The 16,739-nt window shown below is 35.7% G+C and overlaps 1 protein-coding gene and 1 long non-coding RNA gene across 9 annotated transcripts in view; one reads left to right on the top strand and one right to left on the bottom strand.

Moving 5' to 3' along the window:
* STS (steroid sulfatase) overlaps nucleotides 1–16,739 on the top strand; it is a 189,443-nt gene that overhangs the window by 102,511 nt on the left and 70,193 nt on the right. The window lies entirely within an intron of this gene.
* The window catches only part of LOC140506841 (uncharacterized), a 78,057-nt gene continuing 61,898 nt past the window's right edge, over nucleotides 581–16,739 (bottom strand). Inside the window, exons 7-8 of one of the 5 annotated variants that reach the window (XR_011968115.1) lie at nucleotides 9,300–9,354; nucleotides 581–1,225 (exon numbers count right to left, since the gene is read on the bottom strand). This is a non-coding gene — a long non-coding RNA (uncharacterized lncRNA). Of the gene's footprint in view, nucleotides 1,226–4,031; nucleotides 8,944–9,299; nucleotides 9,355–9,395; nucleotides 16,716–16,739 lie in introns of those variants that run through there. The other 4 variants (XR_011968114.1, XR_011968117.1, XR_011968116.1 and 1 more) reach the window with 4 other exon arrangements.

Raw genomic sequence — 16,739 nt, 5'->3', positions numbered from 1 at the left:
GTTATTATACATAGAGCCTTTGTATAAACTAATATGGTACTTGGCTTTGTGTATTAGACATTTTCTTGAGAACTTGTATATAAATCAAATTCTATTTTCAACACATTGATGATCTTGCCATTTAAAGGGACCTTCAGATAATTCCTCTTTAGGAGCAAATAATGCTTTTATAATATGATTAAGTACTCTTCTTTTTGGTTAGGTTTTTAGATAGAGACAGAGGCACAACTTTTTTAGGTCTGAATATACCTACATTGGACCAAACTGATACTATTAGTTCACGAAAAACACTTCAAGTTATAGCATCTCTTAATTTTTTGTTTTTAATTTTTAATTTCTTTAAAATGACATGTATATTATCTCACTAATTGTCATCATGAAAATAGAAATATCACTTTTTAAGTTTGAAAACTCTACATTAGATATTTATGTGATATGTATAAATTGGTATTAGATAGCTGTACAATCTTTCTATTATAAATTGTAGCTATTGCATACTTAATTTTTATCATTATATTAATCGACTACTTACTGCATAGCCCTAACTTGTATCTTAAGAGTAAACAAATGAGCTCACAATTTACTTATATCTACATATATATACATTTATATCACTAAAGATGAAAAAGTGGTCTTGAGAAGGACTTTAATGAGAAAAATATCACCAAAAGGTTGCCCTTAAAATGCTTTAGCAAAGAAATAGACTGTGAACAACATTTAAAAGGAGAACAACCCAGGTATGTGGTATGCTGTATTGTTTCCTAGTGTGCCATATCATTTCATCATAATACATTCCCACATTAATTCTACCCCAGTTGCATGAAGATTAATAATTTGAATTCACATGTCAGATAAAATGTATGTTAGCCGTATCTAATTATAAAGTATTTGATGGGTTGAGAGGAGAAAACATGAATATTCTACTTTAGATTGGAATGTATAATACATTTCTTTTTAATGTGCTCCCCTCACTGTTTTTTCTTTCTTTAGAAATCGAATGACATTTACCAAACACCTATTAAGGAGAGAGGTGGGTGTAGGGGGGAAAACAGTGGTAGCCTTTTATTTATCATCAGTATGTGCTGTTAGAGCCATCACAACCACAGTCTATTATGTGAAATTTGCATGCAATCAGCTTTTATTTAAAGCCCCAGTCTATTAATAGAAATAGATGAAGGAATCATAAATCAGCTCTTGCTCAGGATTACAACAGCAAGTTCTGGATCTTAAGAAGAAAAAAAACATGTAAGTGAACAAGAAAAACTGGAAGAAGCTTTATGTCTTCAATAATTATGTATGTAATATAATCTTCATACATACTTTAACATATACATATAAAATGTAACATACATATGCACATTTATATTGCATATAAACATGCCTGATATACAACAAAGACATGGGAGTCAGTGTCATATGGTTGAAGTGGGATTCTTCTAACAAAAATCTATATCTTCCCCCAAGGATCATCAGACATGATCTGAGTCTCTATTGTTTCTCCATCTCTGGACTCCTCCTAAGGGTTAAATTGTTTAGTCACACAAAACCTATTGCTTAGTACTCTCTAATGCAGACCTGTACAACTTGGCAGTAGTTAGGGACCACAATTAAAGCAGGCTAAACTTCCTTGGGCTGCCGATAGTTTAGAGTAGAGACAGACTGATGATGGTTGATTGCTACAGGTCACATGACAAACAGGAGAGTACACAGTGGCAACCCTACATTTTTCATAGGCTGCCCAAAATCCTTTGGTGGCTGGCCATATGTTGTGTAGGCCTGCTATCATGGTCTACTGTGATAATATTGTCCTAGATGTGACATTTTAAAAATAACTATTTTTAAACGTGTTGCATAGTATTTGTGAGCCTTTGCTCATCCTAGCTCCCCACTATGCTTTCAAGAAGGAAGATACAGGACTGATTTCCAGGACTAAGTCTGGTCATTATAGTTACTCAGAAGTGAAAGTAGGGAGTCAAGGGGACTGTCAAACCACAAATTCATTAAATGGCAAATCTCTTTTAAATATTGACTTAGTCTCAGGGTTTTTGTGACTAGGTCTTGAAAAATTACCTTTTCGTCTGGTCACCAGCCAAACTTCCAGGTGGTTGGGAAGTTGCTGGGGGTAAGGGAGATGTTGCCTGTACATTATAGAGTGCTGACCTCCAGTTCGGTCAGTATAACACCATCTGTCATCTGACAGGGAAGGGCACACTATTAAGAGCTCAATTTCAGTATCCTTTAGCATAACCTATAGACCTCTTTCATTGACACCTGGCAGTCATAGTGATTATCATCATGGCATTTGCTGATGGATACTCTGAGGCCATGGCTCCAATTTATTTAGTACTCTCTTTAGACAAGCTCCCTAGCAGATGAGAGTTTAATCACATTGGTCTTAACATTGGTGACTTGATCTTGTGGCAATGTTAAATTATGATGCCACCTTTGAGCTTTAGATCACAGAGATCCACAGTTCTTATTTGTCCCCAGTGGAGCTATTGGGTGCCAGTGGAATATTGTGATTACCTCTACCACCACAACAATATTCAAAATTTTCTAGCTCTCTGCTTTTTGTTATTGGACCATATCCCTTTTGAATCATTGCCCATGTCAATGATTTCCACAGTAATATATTGAGTTGTCATCAGGATAACAATAAACTGTTTTGTAACCCTGATTAAAGTTTGGAAGCATCTTTTCAAGTTAGGACTCCTTTTGAAATTGCCTTGTTTTCCCTCCCCACCCTAAATGAAACCATTCCCCCGAATCTTTCTTTCTACCCTCTCCCTGCAAGGTAATGCCTCTGAATGGCAGTAAACCAGCTTCCAGCTTTTCTAAAAAAATAAAAGATTGTATCCCCTTCCCCCTTGTTTCACACAACTCAAATAATTTGCTCCTTGATTCTCTGTTCTTCTCCAGTGAATTTGGGAGCTCTTTTTGACCTATTGTCTGCACTCTGTTTCTTGTCAGTCCTCCTTTTTCTCTTCCAATCCTTTTGTCTTTTCTTGGAAGTGAAGGTTATATACAGGGGGCATTGCTAAGGTGAAGGGGAGTGATGTTTTTTTAAAAACTAATTTCCTGAGTAGGTACCTCAGTGAAGACACACTTCACAGACTAATAGGACTGAGAGCAAACTGGAAAGGTTATTCAGTCTATCCATGGGAAAATATGATCAAAGGGGTGTTACAGCTGAATGGAAGATTCATTTTTACAAGTCCTAACCCACATAGCATTTATTTTGATCTGTAAACATGCTTTAAATATTCAGGCGATACTTTTCATTTTTGAATCTCCAACATGTTAATACAATTAAAAACTCAAACAATATATTAGATTTTATTTTCATTGGAATTCTCGCTTATTTCAAGTATCTTTTTGAACATTTCAAATGGTTTATTGGCTGTTTTTGTTTGTTTGATTTTAAATGAAACTCTTACAAACTCCTATTGAACTACATTGTAAATTAAGTATCATATTTTAAAGTGGTTGGATTTGTAAAAACTGTTCTTAATTCACTAAGTACTGTGCTATAATGAGAATAACACTGTTATGTAGAGACAGATGACTTCCACTTAACCAAAAGTGTGATACTAGGTGAGTCATCTAAAAATCTTTGAGACTGCAGTTTTTTTCATCTACAAAATGGGTATAATATTTGTACTACCTAGCTCATGTTATTATTGTGAGAAAAGTACTTGATGTAATACCTTGAAGTTCCATAAATACGAACTATGCTTTCTTATTATAGAAACATGAGCTTTTATAATACTTTGAAAAACAAGTTGTCACGCAGTTTAACAAAAGAGTCAGGTTTTCAGTATTGGCTCAGAATAAAAAATTGGTAATATTTTAGGACATGACCAGATAGCTTTTTTGCTCTTGAAATTTTACTGTTTAGCTACTCATAAGGAGTGAAGTACAGCCTGGCAGTATTTTCCAGGGACTCTTCGCAGGGACTGATATTCAGTCACCCTAGTCTAATGAACAATTTTGTTATTCAAGCAGATCCAGACAGTGAAAGAATGAAATAGTTTCCATTACAAACCACTGTTTATTTGAGTTCAAGATACATAATGAGGTTTTGAATCTTCAGGAAAATGTCTAGTAGGTGATGACAACCCATAAATTGCAAGGGATTGACTAATAAAGACCCACCCAAGTATAATTCTCTTTTCAAGATTGCTAAAATTGTTGAAGGACTATGTAAAAATCACCAGGCACATATCCTGTTGCTGTGGAAGTAACTGATTATAGAATTTACCTCAGGAATATAAAAAGATAAAGAAAATAAATCCTTTAAGGACCCTTTGTTCTCTCTGAACTATTTTTGTCACAGTTCCCTTATGAAATCTATGGATCTCTTTTCATAGTAATGTTTTTAAATGCACAAAATAGAATATATAGGGTAATAAAGCAAGTAGATTATATTAAATACAGTTATCAAAACATTTTTAACAGAGTTCATGGACCACAGGTTAAGAGCTATTGACTTAAAAAGAATATTGTCAAAATATAACTCATTAAAATTAATGTATGACACATTCTTACCAGTATAGTAGAAGCTTTTACTTTCTTAAATCTAAAATTTAAGATTTGAAATTGGCTATTTAAAATGTGTGAATGTTTTCCATGTTGCAAACACTAAGATACTTATTTCTGGGCTTAGGAGTTAGAAGAAAGAAGTTGGATTGAAGATTCTCTAAATACTAACATATCTCTCTTTAAGGACAGGAGCTCTTTGAGAAGACAAAGGGAGCTGATATGAGTTTGTTGGCAAATAGATTCAAGAGGCAGTTTTTTGGTTACCTCTGAATGAAGATCCTCCATTTTCCTTTAGCCATGGATAAACAGTGGAAACCATTAACTCTCCAGTTTGGGGTTTTTCTATAAAGCATAGATTTTAGAGCTGGAAGGGACCATAGAAGAATCAATCTAGTTTAATATCCTCATGCTACATAGGAGAAAGCTGAGGCATACAGAGATTAAGAGACTTCTCAGAGCCATACAGGTAGTAAAGGTTAGAGCTGAATTTTAAAGTGAGGGCCTCTCACTCCAGAAATCTTTGTCTTGGCTGACTATATTAATTTTAATTAAAAGAGGTTGTTGTAGGGATGCTGATTTCCACAGTAAAAACACAATCACCATAAAAAGTACCTAAAACCAATAAAGTTTGGAGACATTTAAAAAATTCTACTCTTTTCTAATGAATTTAGTAGTTGACACTAAAGTACTTTTGTTTGTGACTTTTGTCTTTTTTCTATAAGGTATAATATTCTTAATAAGACTTATTTTCTTCCAGAAACTAAGAGACTTACAGGCATGAACCACTTTGATAGAGGACCACTACTCAGTTGCATTATACTCAGGGTGAATAGTGAGTTCCACCAAGGTTAGCTCTGATAAATAACTTACATTTATATACCTCTTTGAATTTATTAAAACACTTTTCCCTCAATAACTTTGTGAGGTCAATGATATAGATAATTTTATCCCCATTTTACAGATGAAGAAACTTTCTCTTAAAAAATTAGGTGACTTGGCCAAAGTCATTCATCTAGAAAGTATTTGAGGGAGGTAAAAAAACTGGGTTCAATTACAATGCTGTATCTGCTACACGATGCTGCCTCTAGACAAAACAGGTTTAATGTGTGTTCTGAATTAATTATCTTTTCTGAAATGCCACTGTCTACTGAATTACCATCTCCAAAGCTAAAGCTTAGTGTTTGTTGTCTCAATCATTTAAAACATAAAAATGTCTGAAAATATGGCCAGTTTTTTAAAGGTTATTTTTCATTATTGTATATTAGGCTTAGAGGACCTGAGTTTGAATCGTAGATATGATACTTGCTATTTAACACTGGGTAAACCTCCTGACCTCTTTGGGTCTTGTTTTCCTTAATTATAAAAAGATGATATTGGAATAGATAACCTCTAAGACCTCCAACTTTAAAGCTTTTACCCTATGAGTTTAGTGTATTCCTGTGATCGTAATCCCATTTTTAAATCTGCCTAAGTAATCACCCCCAAATCAACTATATCAGGGGAACAATCCAAAAAAATTGAGGAAAATAAACAATCCTGTGCTTCTTAGAAATATAGGAATTTGCTTCTTGGATTCATGAATGAGAGTCAAATCACATATAAAGATCCCATGGTAAGAATTCCATTGCAGAGACATGTAGGGGTAAAAAAAAGATAGAAAAAGCCCTGCTACCTGCCCATTCCACATTTGTAAAAGATATGGTATTCAGAGAGAGAGAGAGCTATTTACATCTTCAGGCATTCCCTGAGGTTTAAAAGTGATGGTCCTTAAAATCTTATTATGTCACTTTGATTCACTTCTTGGAGTCTATGTGTTGAAGGATAGGAATGAGCAGGAATCAGAGGCTGAGAATATGGGCTCACAGATTTTCTGTTCTAACCAGGCACTTAAGTCTCGGTTCCAAAAAGAATATTTGGAGAAAAAAAATTTCTTTATTGCAGGAATTTGCAGGGAATCCCCTCATTCTCCCATGCCCCTGCCTCAGCCCTTTGAGTTATCCTTAGAGAGTAGGAAAGAGATAAGTTGCATGCTAAATCTAGTGCATTTACATAAATTAAGAGTATTACCCTGCAGAACAAGAATGGATCTGTATTCTCTATCCATTGTCAACGTTTCAACTGCTGATCACAAAGCTCAAACTCTGTGATCCCTGGAAATAGGTACTCATTGCACAAAGCAGAGTTTTAATTTATTCAGAAGTGTTAGCTTGGCAGACACAACACTGATTATAATTTAGAGCAATAGGAGTGTTGACATTTCTCAACTGTCTGTATTTAAAAATTAAACAGGTTATCAGTAATATTCACACATATTATCTTCCTTTCCATAAGTCAGGCAAAAATGTGACTTCTCCACAAATTCACATTTTCAGTTTACAGAGAGATTTAAGGAAAAGAGCATTGTTGTCATAATATTTTCTTCAGGCTGAGGGAAGACAATAGCCAAAGAAGAAAAAAATCCTTTAAAATTACAGCATCTTAAATCTTAACTTTAATAGTTTGAAAGTAAGAATTGTTCTGTCAGGTACCTATGTCTGCGTTCCTATTTCATGCCTGCCGAGTTTCATCAGTGGCAACTATCTTACGGAGGCATTTCTGCATCTTATTTTGAGAGAGTAAATATGCCTTGCTGTGACACACTCTCTGAAGCTTTGAAAACTGCCTTTAGACCAGCCATATTGTTTTGTTTGCTGAATTTGACATTGACATCAACTTGGTTTTTATTTTGAGCTGCTTTCCAATTAAACAAGGAGGAAAAGTGAAAATTTAATCAACCTTGCAATTTATTTTGAAACGATTGTTATAGGCTAGAGAAGGGGAAACAGTGAGGAAAAGACATCAGCTAATTACTGATAACATTGTCAGATAGTTGGCTGAAAGCACAGCGAAAGTTAAAAAAATATACGAGCAGAGATCTCTATTCCTGGTCAGATGCAGAAGAGTATGTTCCATGCATATTGTAAGAACAGTAACTCACATTTATATAGCACCTTCCTCATATTCAGTAGATATGATTATATCTACATTTTTTTGAACTTCATACTTAATGTGGCCACTATGTCACATTCTCTGAGATATATTTATTATGATAATAAACATTTTCTTTTGCATGTACTACTTTCCCTAACAGCATACCTTAATGCTTTATCACACACATAGCATAAAATTCTGGAAAGTAATTAATTCCACTATGAATAGGTCCTTCCCAATCTGCAAGTGTAAGTCCTGTGACTGTCATCCTACATCCAGTTTTGAAAAGTTTGAAAGAGTTGAAAGTGCTCAGTTTCTCAATTACATAAATGTCTAAAGGCAATAGAATTCCACAATCAGAGACAGAAGGAAACACAAAGAGGCATCTAGTACAATCCCTACCTCAAGAGGAATCCACTCTGTAACATCTCAGCTTTTGGAGGGAGTACTTTATGGAGGGATAATGCATTGCTTTGTATGGCTACCAATTCTACGTTTTTTCTATTTATTAGTAAGCTTTTTCTTCTATGGAGCCAAAAGCTGTCTCTCTTTATCTTCTATGTAGTACTCCTAACTTTTCACTGTGTGGTCACAGACTTAATTCCCCTTTATCTGGCAGCTATTATGCTATTATACCCCCTAAATCTTCCCTAGGTCTCAAACACACCCTATATGTCCAGCTAGTTTTTATGAAACATTTTATTCACTTTTGTAACCATCTTATTTGCCCTATCCTGAATATACTTCAGTTTCTCATAGGATCATAGGTTTACAGTTGGAAGGTGTCATCAGTGTCTATTGGATTGAGGCAGGTAGGTAGTCCCATGGATAAAGCAATGGGTGTAGAGTTAAGATGACGTGAGTTCAAATGTCTCCTCAGACACTAGGCAAGTGCTCGTCCTTGAGCAAGTCACTTAACTCTGTCTCAGTTGCTTCAAATGTGAAATGGGGATAATAACAGCACATATCTCCCAGGGTTGTTGTCCTTAACACAGTGCCTAATATGTAGTAGATACTCATTTTATAGATGAAGAAACCAAGGCCCAGAAAAGTTAAATGACTTCCTCAAGATCACATAGGTAGAAAGTGACAATTTGAACTTAGAGTCTAGTGACACAAGATTTAGCATGGAGAGTTATTATGTTCTTTCCATTTCACCAACTGTGCCTCTTAAGAAGGAGAGGCAGATAATTTGTAATTAGCAAAGGAAATTTACTATTTATTATTAGTAAAGGAAAAGAAAAAAAAACCTGGTTTTTCCAATTAGAGCTATCCAAAAAGAAAATGGTCTGCCTCAATGGTAGTGGATGCTTCATAGAGGTCAGCAGATGCTGCCACCCTTCCTGGGGATGCCTTGAGAAAAGAGTCCTTAATAGGTGTTGGATTAGATATACTTGAGAAAGTCCTTCCAACTCTGGAGATTCTGTAATTCTGTGAACGGAGATGATTTGCGTCAGCTTTTGTTGAAATGTGCAATAGATGTTACTTCAAAGATGATTAAGATAGTTGTGAATCATCAGTCAGGAAGCCCAACTAGGGTTTCATAGCAGAAATAGAATTAAAGGGATAGCAGGTTTGTGGCAAACAAAAGAATATTCAGTAGATGAATGAATGAATTTGGACCATGAAATATTTCTGATGTTCTTAGATATAGGAATAGGGACTGAACCTATGACTTCCTTGGATGAAGAAATTCTTGCCACCAATATTGACCAACACCAAGGTAAATAGAAAAGAAGACCTGAAGTGAGGAAGACTTGAATTCTAATCCTGATTCTGATACTTACTAGCTGTGCAATCCTAGACAATTTACTTAACCTCTCTCAGCTTCAGTTTCTTCACCTGCAAAAATAAATGATGTTAATGATAATATTTACCTCAGGATGTTTTTGATGAATAAATTATATATACATGTATTATATATATACATACATATATATATATATGTATACTTGGTAGCATTATGGAAATATAAGGTTTTATTATTCTGACATATATTCTTAGAGTTTCATAGAACACGTATGGACTTGCCCAGGGTTATACATCCAGGACATGACACAGTTAGGGCTTAGAATCTAGGTTTTTCCTAATTCCAAGACTGGTTCACTATCTACTTACAATGCTGACTCTTGGTTCTTCATATATGAGGAGGGACTAGGTGATCCACTGAGGCACCTTCAGACCTCAGATACTGAGATTGTGTTAGTAGAAATGCACTGAACCATTTGTTACTGAAATGTATAATGGGACACAGCACACTGCTAAGCAGACCCATCAAAGGTAGTATGTCAGGAATAGTAAGCATGACATCACAATTTTTTGCATTTCATGAATACAAGAATGTATACTTGATACATAACATGATGCCTGGCACATAGCTGTTATTTTTTTTCAGTTGTTTCTGATTCTTTGTGACCCTATTTTGGGTTTGCTTGGCAAAGATACTGGAGTGATTTGTCCTTTCCTTCCTCAGCTCATTTTACAGATGAGGAAACTGAGGGAAATAGAGTTAAGTGACTTGCTGAGGATCACACTGCTAGTAAATTTCTGAGGTTAGGTTACAATAATAATAATAATTATTATTGTTATTATATAATATCATGTAAATGATCAAATCTGAACTTACTGGTTAGATAAGATAGGAGATGAAGTTAAAACTGGCACTGTAGAAGTTATTTAAATATACCTTCCCCTAGTATAAAAGTCTACATTCCCATGTAAAATACTCTGGTGAATGAGTTCATAGTCTGGGGACAAATGTTAGGTTTCAGGGATTTTTGATAAATCTTTATTTTCAATAATGTCACCACTTAGTACTAGTAGTGTATTTGATAAGAGTCTGCAGTTTGGAAAGTGAGGGTATAGATTTGCCTTTCAAGTAACAATCCAATTATATTCCACTATAAGAATCAAGCACAATAGTTTGGTTCTTCTAAAACCTCTTTTTATTTTTTTCATCTATAATTTAGCAAGAGAGACTAATAAATACATTTAATGCCTTTCAGGAAAAAAACATTTTAAGGATTTCTGTTTAAGACATGTAAAAGTCTCTTTTGTCAATTGAATGGGGAAAACAAGGAAGAAAAACATGTGTGATGGTGTAATCAATAGAAATATTTACTGTCTTACATTTCTCTTGCTACTTCTGCTTAAATTCAAGATGTCATCTTTGGAGACAGTAGAGCTAACCCCTCATCATTCCAGAACTCCCCAGAGGGGCAGCATAGTCAGACTCTATTCCGTCTAGGTATTAACAGTGTTGAGAAAGAGCTTCATTCACAGCTTGTCTTATCTGCTACTGACAAGTGCATAGTTTTTTTGAGTGTCTAGCAGCCTTGACCTACATTACCTCAAAGTTATTCAGGTATGCTAGAGAAGCTTTAGACAGGCAAACTGAAGGTCAAGTTGAGAAATGAAAAGAAATAACCCAGATTTTCCTTAGAAGTTAAGTAAATGCTTGTGTGTGATAAGGTTATAATTTATCTGTGTTACAAATGTTTGAGACTGTGATTAATGCACAGGATGACAACGAAGGGAAAGGAACATTTCACTTGTGTGTTCTTCAGTTCTTCAAACTGTGAAAAGTGACATGAAATCTAGGCCAAAATCACATTATTTGGAAGGAAAACATTCTCTGAAATAAAATGTGAAAAAGTTTTTTGTAAATTTGTCAGGTCGAGTCAACAGGCATTTATTAAACCTTTCCTATGTATCAGGTACTGTGTTAAGTGCTAGGATAAACTAGAAAGGTAAAAAAACTGGCTCATCTCTAGAGCTCACATTCTAATTGGGAAGATAACATCCAAATAACTAGGAATATACAAGATATTTCTAGTTATTTGCATGTTAATTGGTGATAACATCAGAGGGAAAGGTTAGCTTTGAAGGAGAGAGGTCTCTTAAGGAATGCAGGATTTGAGCTGAGACTTGGAGAAATGAAGGGAAATCAGGAGGTGGAAACCAGGAGGGAGAGGATTCCAGGCATGGTGCATAGCCAGGGAAAATGACCCAAATAGGGAGATGGAGTACTATGTGTAAGGACTAGCAAGGAGGCCAGTGTCCCTAGATTATAGAACATGCAGAATGTAGTAAAGTGTAAAAAGACTTGAATGGTAGAAAAAAAATCAAGGTTGTGAAAGGGTTTTAAAAAGGAAAGTAGAAGATTTTATGTTTAATTCAGGGTGATGGGAGCAACTCAAGTTAATTGAGGGGGAGGGGGTTCACATGGAAAGGCATCTGTTTCAGTCATTTTTGCTAGATAAACCTGTTTTCTTACTGCTCATATTATAGCCATTCCTTGAGATTTTTTTAAAAAGGAAAATCTATTTTATTGATACCTTTTGTTTTTATGTAACAGTCATTTCTAGAAATACTTCCACCTTTCCTGCTCTCTGCAAATTGAGCTCTCGCTGTAACAAAGGAAAACAGTCAAAACCAATTCATACAACAACCACGTCTGAAAATGTATACAATACTCTGCCCTAATAGTGCCCCAGCTGTCTGCTGAGAGGAGGGAAGTACCGTTCATTATCTGTCTTCCAGGACTAAGGGTAGTGAACATTTACACAGCACTTTACAAATATTATTTCATTTTGTCTTTGCAGCATTCCCAGGATATAGGTATAAGTATCTATTTTATAGATAAGGAAATTGAGTAAACAGAGGTTAAGTGACTTGCTCAAAGTCACACCACTAGGCTGAATTTGAACTTAGGTCTTCCTGCCTCCAGTACTAGCACCCCATCCCACCTTGTAGCTCCCTATTGGCTTTCAGTTGCTCAGTTTGATTTTCATTTAGTGATCTTCCTATTTTAGTCATGGTCATCTTTTGTTTCTGTTTGTTTTACTGCAAGTCAGTTTGTAAAATCTTACCATGGTTTCACTGAATTCCTCATAGATGTCATTTCTTGCTGCATAATGATATTCCATTACATTTATATACCACAATTCTATCAGTTTTCAACCATCCCCAGTTCTATCAGTTTTCAATTTTAAGGATTTCTGTTTCTAGGGCACTCAATTTAGTATCTCAGAGGAATATTTTTGTTTGTTTTATGGAGTAGTTACATTATATTTCAGTACTTTGATGCTTTCCAGGAGTTGAATTCAGTTGATGATGATATCAAATATCAGGATTACATTTAAAATGTTAAACTATTATTTATAGCAAGACTGGAGAATTCAGCTCCATAAAACATAATAACTTAGTTGAAATTAGGTTAGAATCAGAATCAGATTAGAATCATTAAGAAAAACTGGATAGGGTATTATTTAGTCTAAACCATACCTCATAGGAAATTTCTATGTTTCCTGTTTTAAGGGATGGGGTGGGGTCTGCCCTATCCTAGATGAATTATGAGGGATTCTCCCAGAGAGCACATATTCAACAAAGGTCCAAAGTAGCTCTGAGGACAGACATTAGACTCTTTCTTTAGATGAATCAAAGATTTTGTTTTATACACAAGTAGTAGTCAACTCTCTTGTCCATGAATATAGTATGTTGAGGGTTCAGTGCTATGTCCCCAGAATTTTGACAGGAAAGTATCAGCATTTTCCATAGAGATGAAAACTACTCAAGTTATTCACTTCCAGCAAATCTAAGTGTCTGAGTTAAATTGTATTGTTAACCTGAAAAGTCACCCAGGTACAATAGTGAAACTATCACAGATGGTACCTACAAATGTAGGAACATAGTCATAAATCATATATACACACTGTGATTAGGACAAAAATGGCTTAATTGGAAGAAGCACAACATTATCACAGAAAAAGTGCACAACCTAAAAAATTGAAACAGACTTCCTAGGATATGTTTGTAAACATCTTATTACCTGTGTGACCTTGAAAAAGTCACACCTTCTCTCAGCCTTAGTTTCTTCATCTGTAGAATGAAATGGGTTGGATTAAATGATGTCTGATGTTCTTTCCAGCTCTAAATTTCTGATCATGTGAACATATACATATAGATAAGAAGGAACAACCACAGTGATAAAGCTAACTTCCTTTGTTCTTCTCTTCAGAAGACACTTCGTGATTCCCCGTACTCTGGGTATTTTTCTTGGCTGTCCCCCATACCTGAAATCTCTCCTGTCATTTCCACTTTGACTTCCTTCAAATTCTAACAAAAATCCCACCTTCTACAGAATGCCTTTTCTGATCACCCTTAGTTCTACTGCCTTCCCTCTGATGATTATTTCCAATTTGTAATGTGCATAGCTTGTTTGTGCATTGTTGTTTGCTTGTTGTCTCCCCCCATTAGACTGTGAGCTCCTTCAAAGCAGGGACTAACGTGTGAGTGTGCGTGCGACTTTTCTTGTATCATTAGCACTTAGCACAGTTCCTTATATATATTAAGATATTATAAAAAATATTTATTGACTGATTGACTTGTGGTATAGTATATAGCATGTCATTCTTAATATTTTCTGTAATTACACTACTGACCTCAGTCAGTTATAATATGTAAGTAAGCTTATAAGAATGATTTCATGTTAAGGTTTTTAAATTCTCTGTCCTAACCAGATCAGTCTATTCTAGTCCTTGTTTGAATTATATATTCAAACTACCGATATTGATCAGTGCCAGTTGGCACGTCTTTGGATGTTACTCAACAGTCTCTAAGAAGGTGTGCAGATAATATTGGGTGGCTACAGGTTACCCTAAATAATCATCCACTGCCAGAACTATGGTCACATAACAAGAACTGAGAAGAGCTGAGAATGTCATAGCTAGCAAAATGTGTTTTCTTGGTGGAGTGGTGATTGGAATTGTTTTAAATGGTCTTTTTAGTTTGGTTTATGGGGAACAGTGGATAGAATGTTGGATCTGGAGTCAGCAAGACTCATGTTCCTGAGTTCAGATCTGACCTTATATACTTATTAGTTCTGTGACCCTGGGCAAGTCACTTCATGCTGTTTGCCTCAGTTTCCTCATCCATAAAATGAACTGGAGAAGGAAATGGCAAACCACTCCAATATCTTTGCCAAGAAAACCCCAAATGGGATCATGAAGAATCAGACATGACTAAAAATGACTGAATTGAATAGTCTGGTTTCCTGGTAAAATATCTGCTCATTGACTCTGGCTTGTAGAGAAGCGGTTGATTTTGTGGTTGAACTTCATAAGGAATAGAACTCTACTAAGTCCTGTATGGTTTAGTTTATAAATGGAAAGTAGAATCTATAAAGTCTAGTGCTCTCTATGTATTGTGATTTGGTATTATGTTCCTTCAAAATGATTATCCATCAGTTGTTCCCCCTGTCAGGTGCCTCTATTTTTTGGGGAGGGGGAGGGGATTATTGACATAAAATCAAAGTAGCCTACCAATTTGTGGATCTAGTTGTAATAATGATAAAAACAATATTAATAACTAGCATTTAAATAGAGCTCTAAAGCTTGCAAAGCACTTTAGAAATATTATTTCACTTTATCCTCACAACAAATCCTGGGAGGTGAGTGCTACTATTATCCCCTTTTACAGTTGAAGAAGCTGAGGCAAACATGTAAGTGAATTGCCCAAGGTCACTCAGATATTCACTGTACCATCTTGTTCCTCATGTAGTTGATAGCCTACTGTTACCTTGGAAACATATATTTCTGTCCTGAATGGACATTGGGATTTAGAGTGTTCCTGGAATAGAATGGTGCTCAACTTTTTTAGTTCTTGTAATACCTGCTTAGAACTACCTGCCCACAAGTATGCCCTGGGATGCCCTATGTTGTCTTTGGGAAGAATTGACAAAACAAACACCTGGTAATTAGCTCTGAAAAAAAATTCCACAAAGCCCCCTCATCCTCAGTTGGCTTATATATTCTTGGGATCCATCAGTGATAACACTGCATTCATTCTCTGCGGATTCATTTTCATTCTCTGAGGTCCTATCAGGTAAGTGAGAAATTCTGTGTCATCCCTGTTGAACCAACACTTTTGTATTCATACACACAGGTATGACACATGTGAAGGCAGAACAGGGCTTCATGTCTGTGGGTGCTTTTATAAGTAAAGAGTGGTATTATCCAAGTGGAACATTATGGCATGAGAGCAGGTCCTGGAGGACAAAGTTCATAACGTTCATAGTGTCTTACAGTGAAAAGTTTTTTGTAGTTGAAAAAGAAAGGGCATGGGTTCAAACCTTGGGTTTGTTCCTTATAATCTATGACCTTAAACTCTCTAGGACTCATTTATAAAATGAGGGGGTTGAACCAGCTGAGCTCTGAGAACCTTTCCAACTCTAGATTTCTCATCCTAATAAGTAGTAGAAAAAAGATATTACAGAGTTTAGAGGACATCAATATCAAAGAAAGTGTTCTGAAAGGCATGATCTATTCTCCGACAGATGTACAGTAGATTGTATTTGGTGAAAATGATGACCTGCCTTAAATGGTTCAGTATGGTAATGAGGGAAGTGTGCCTGTTGGTTATTGACCACAATGTTACTAAAGATCCAGCAATCATGGTATGCTTTCAAGTCATTTTTCTTTTTTAACAAGCAATATTAGTGCTCTAGCAGGAAAGGCAGACAGAAGGTTTCCTGCCCTGAGAGGTACAGCTGTTGAACTGGGAGCTTCTGACTTGAGATTAATCATATACTTATGGATATGATTAATTATATACTTCTGAATGTGGTAAAGAGGCAAGGGATAAGCTGCAGTGGGGAATAGGAAAAGCCCCCTTGGTCAGTTCTGAGGAGCTCTTAAGGAGTAAAGAAGCCCATTCCCTCTAGATGTGCTCTCATGCCCCTGCACCCTAGTATTATGTACCTCACAACATCTACCAGGGGGAAATTCTCATGGCAGCTAATCTGTGTTTCAGTTACTAATGCCTATCATGGTAGCACAGAGACTTTTTTCTTGTAGATCAAGTCTTACGTTCTGTAGTATAGGACCGAGGTAAATATCACTAACCTAGGAGCCAAATCTCTAGCTGGAGCTTGGGTGGTAATACAGGCAACCTCATTACTATGATTCCCCGTCCCTTTCCCTTTGTACCTTGGGTTTCTTAGTATAGATTATAGGAGACCTTTGTATCTCAGCCAGCTTCAATAAAGGCAGATAATCTGAGCCAAGCAGCATAATCATTTGCAGATGAACTCACTCTTCTCTCTCCATAGCTTCCTAATATTCCTCAAGTAGAGCATTAGCTTAATTAAAGTTGGTAGCTTGTGTTGTGGCATCTTTTCCTCGGGTCTTTTTGGTTTGGTTTTGCTATTCAGAGATACAGAAAAGACA

Source organism: Notamacropus eugenii, chromosome 5, assembly GCF_028372415.1.
Source record: "Notamacropus eugenii isolate mMacEug1 chromosome 5, mMacEug1.pri_v2, whole genome shotgun sequence".
NCBI lineage: Eukaryota > Metazoa > Chordata > Mammalia > Diprotodontia > Macropodidae > Notamacropus > Notamacropus eugenii.
Note: the sequence above shows the minus strand (reverse complement) of the source record. Positions and strands in the feature narration are given on the sequence as shown.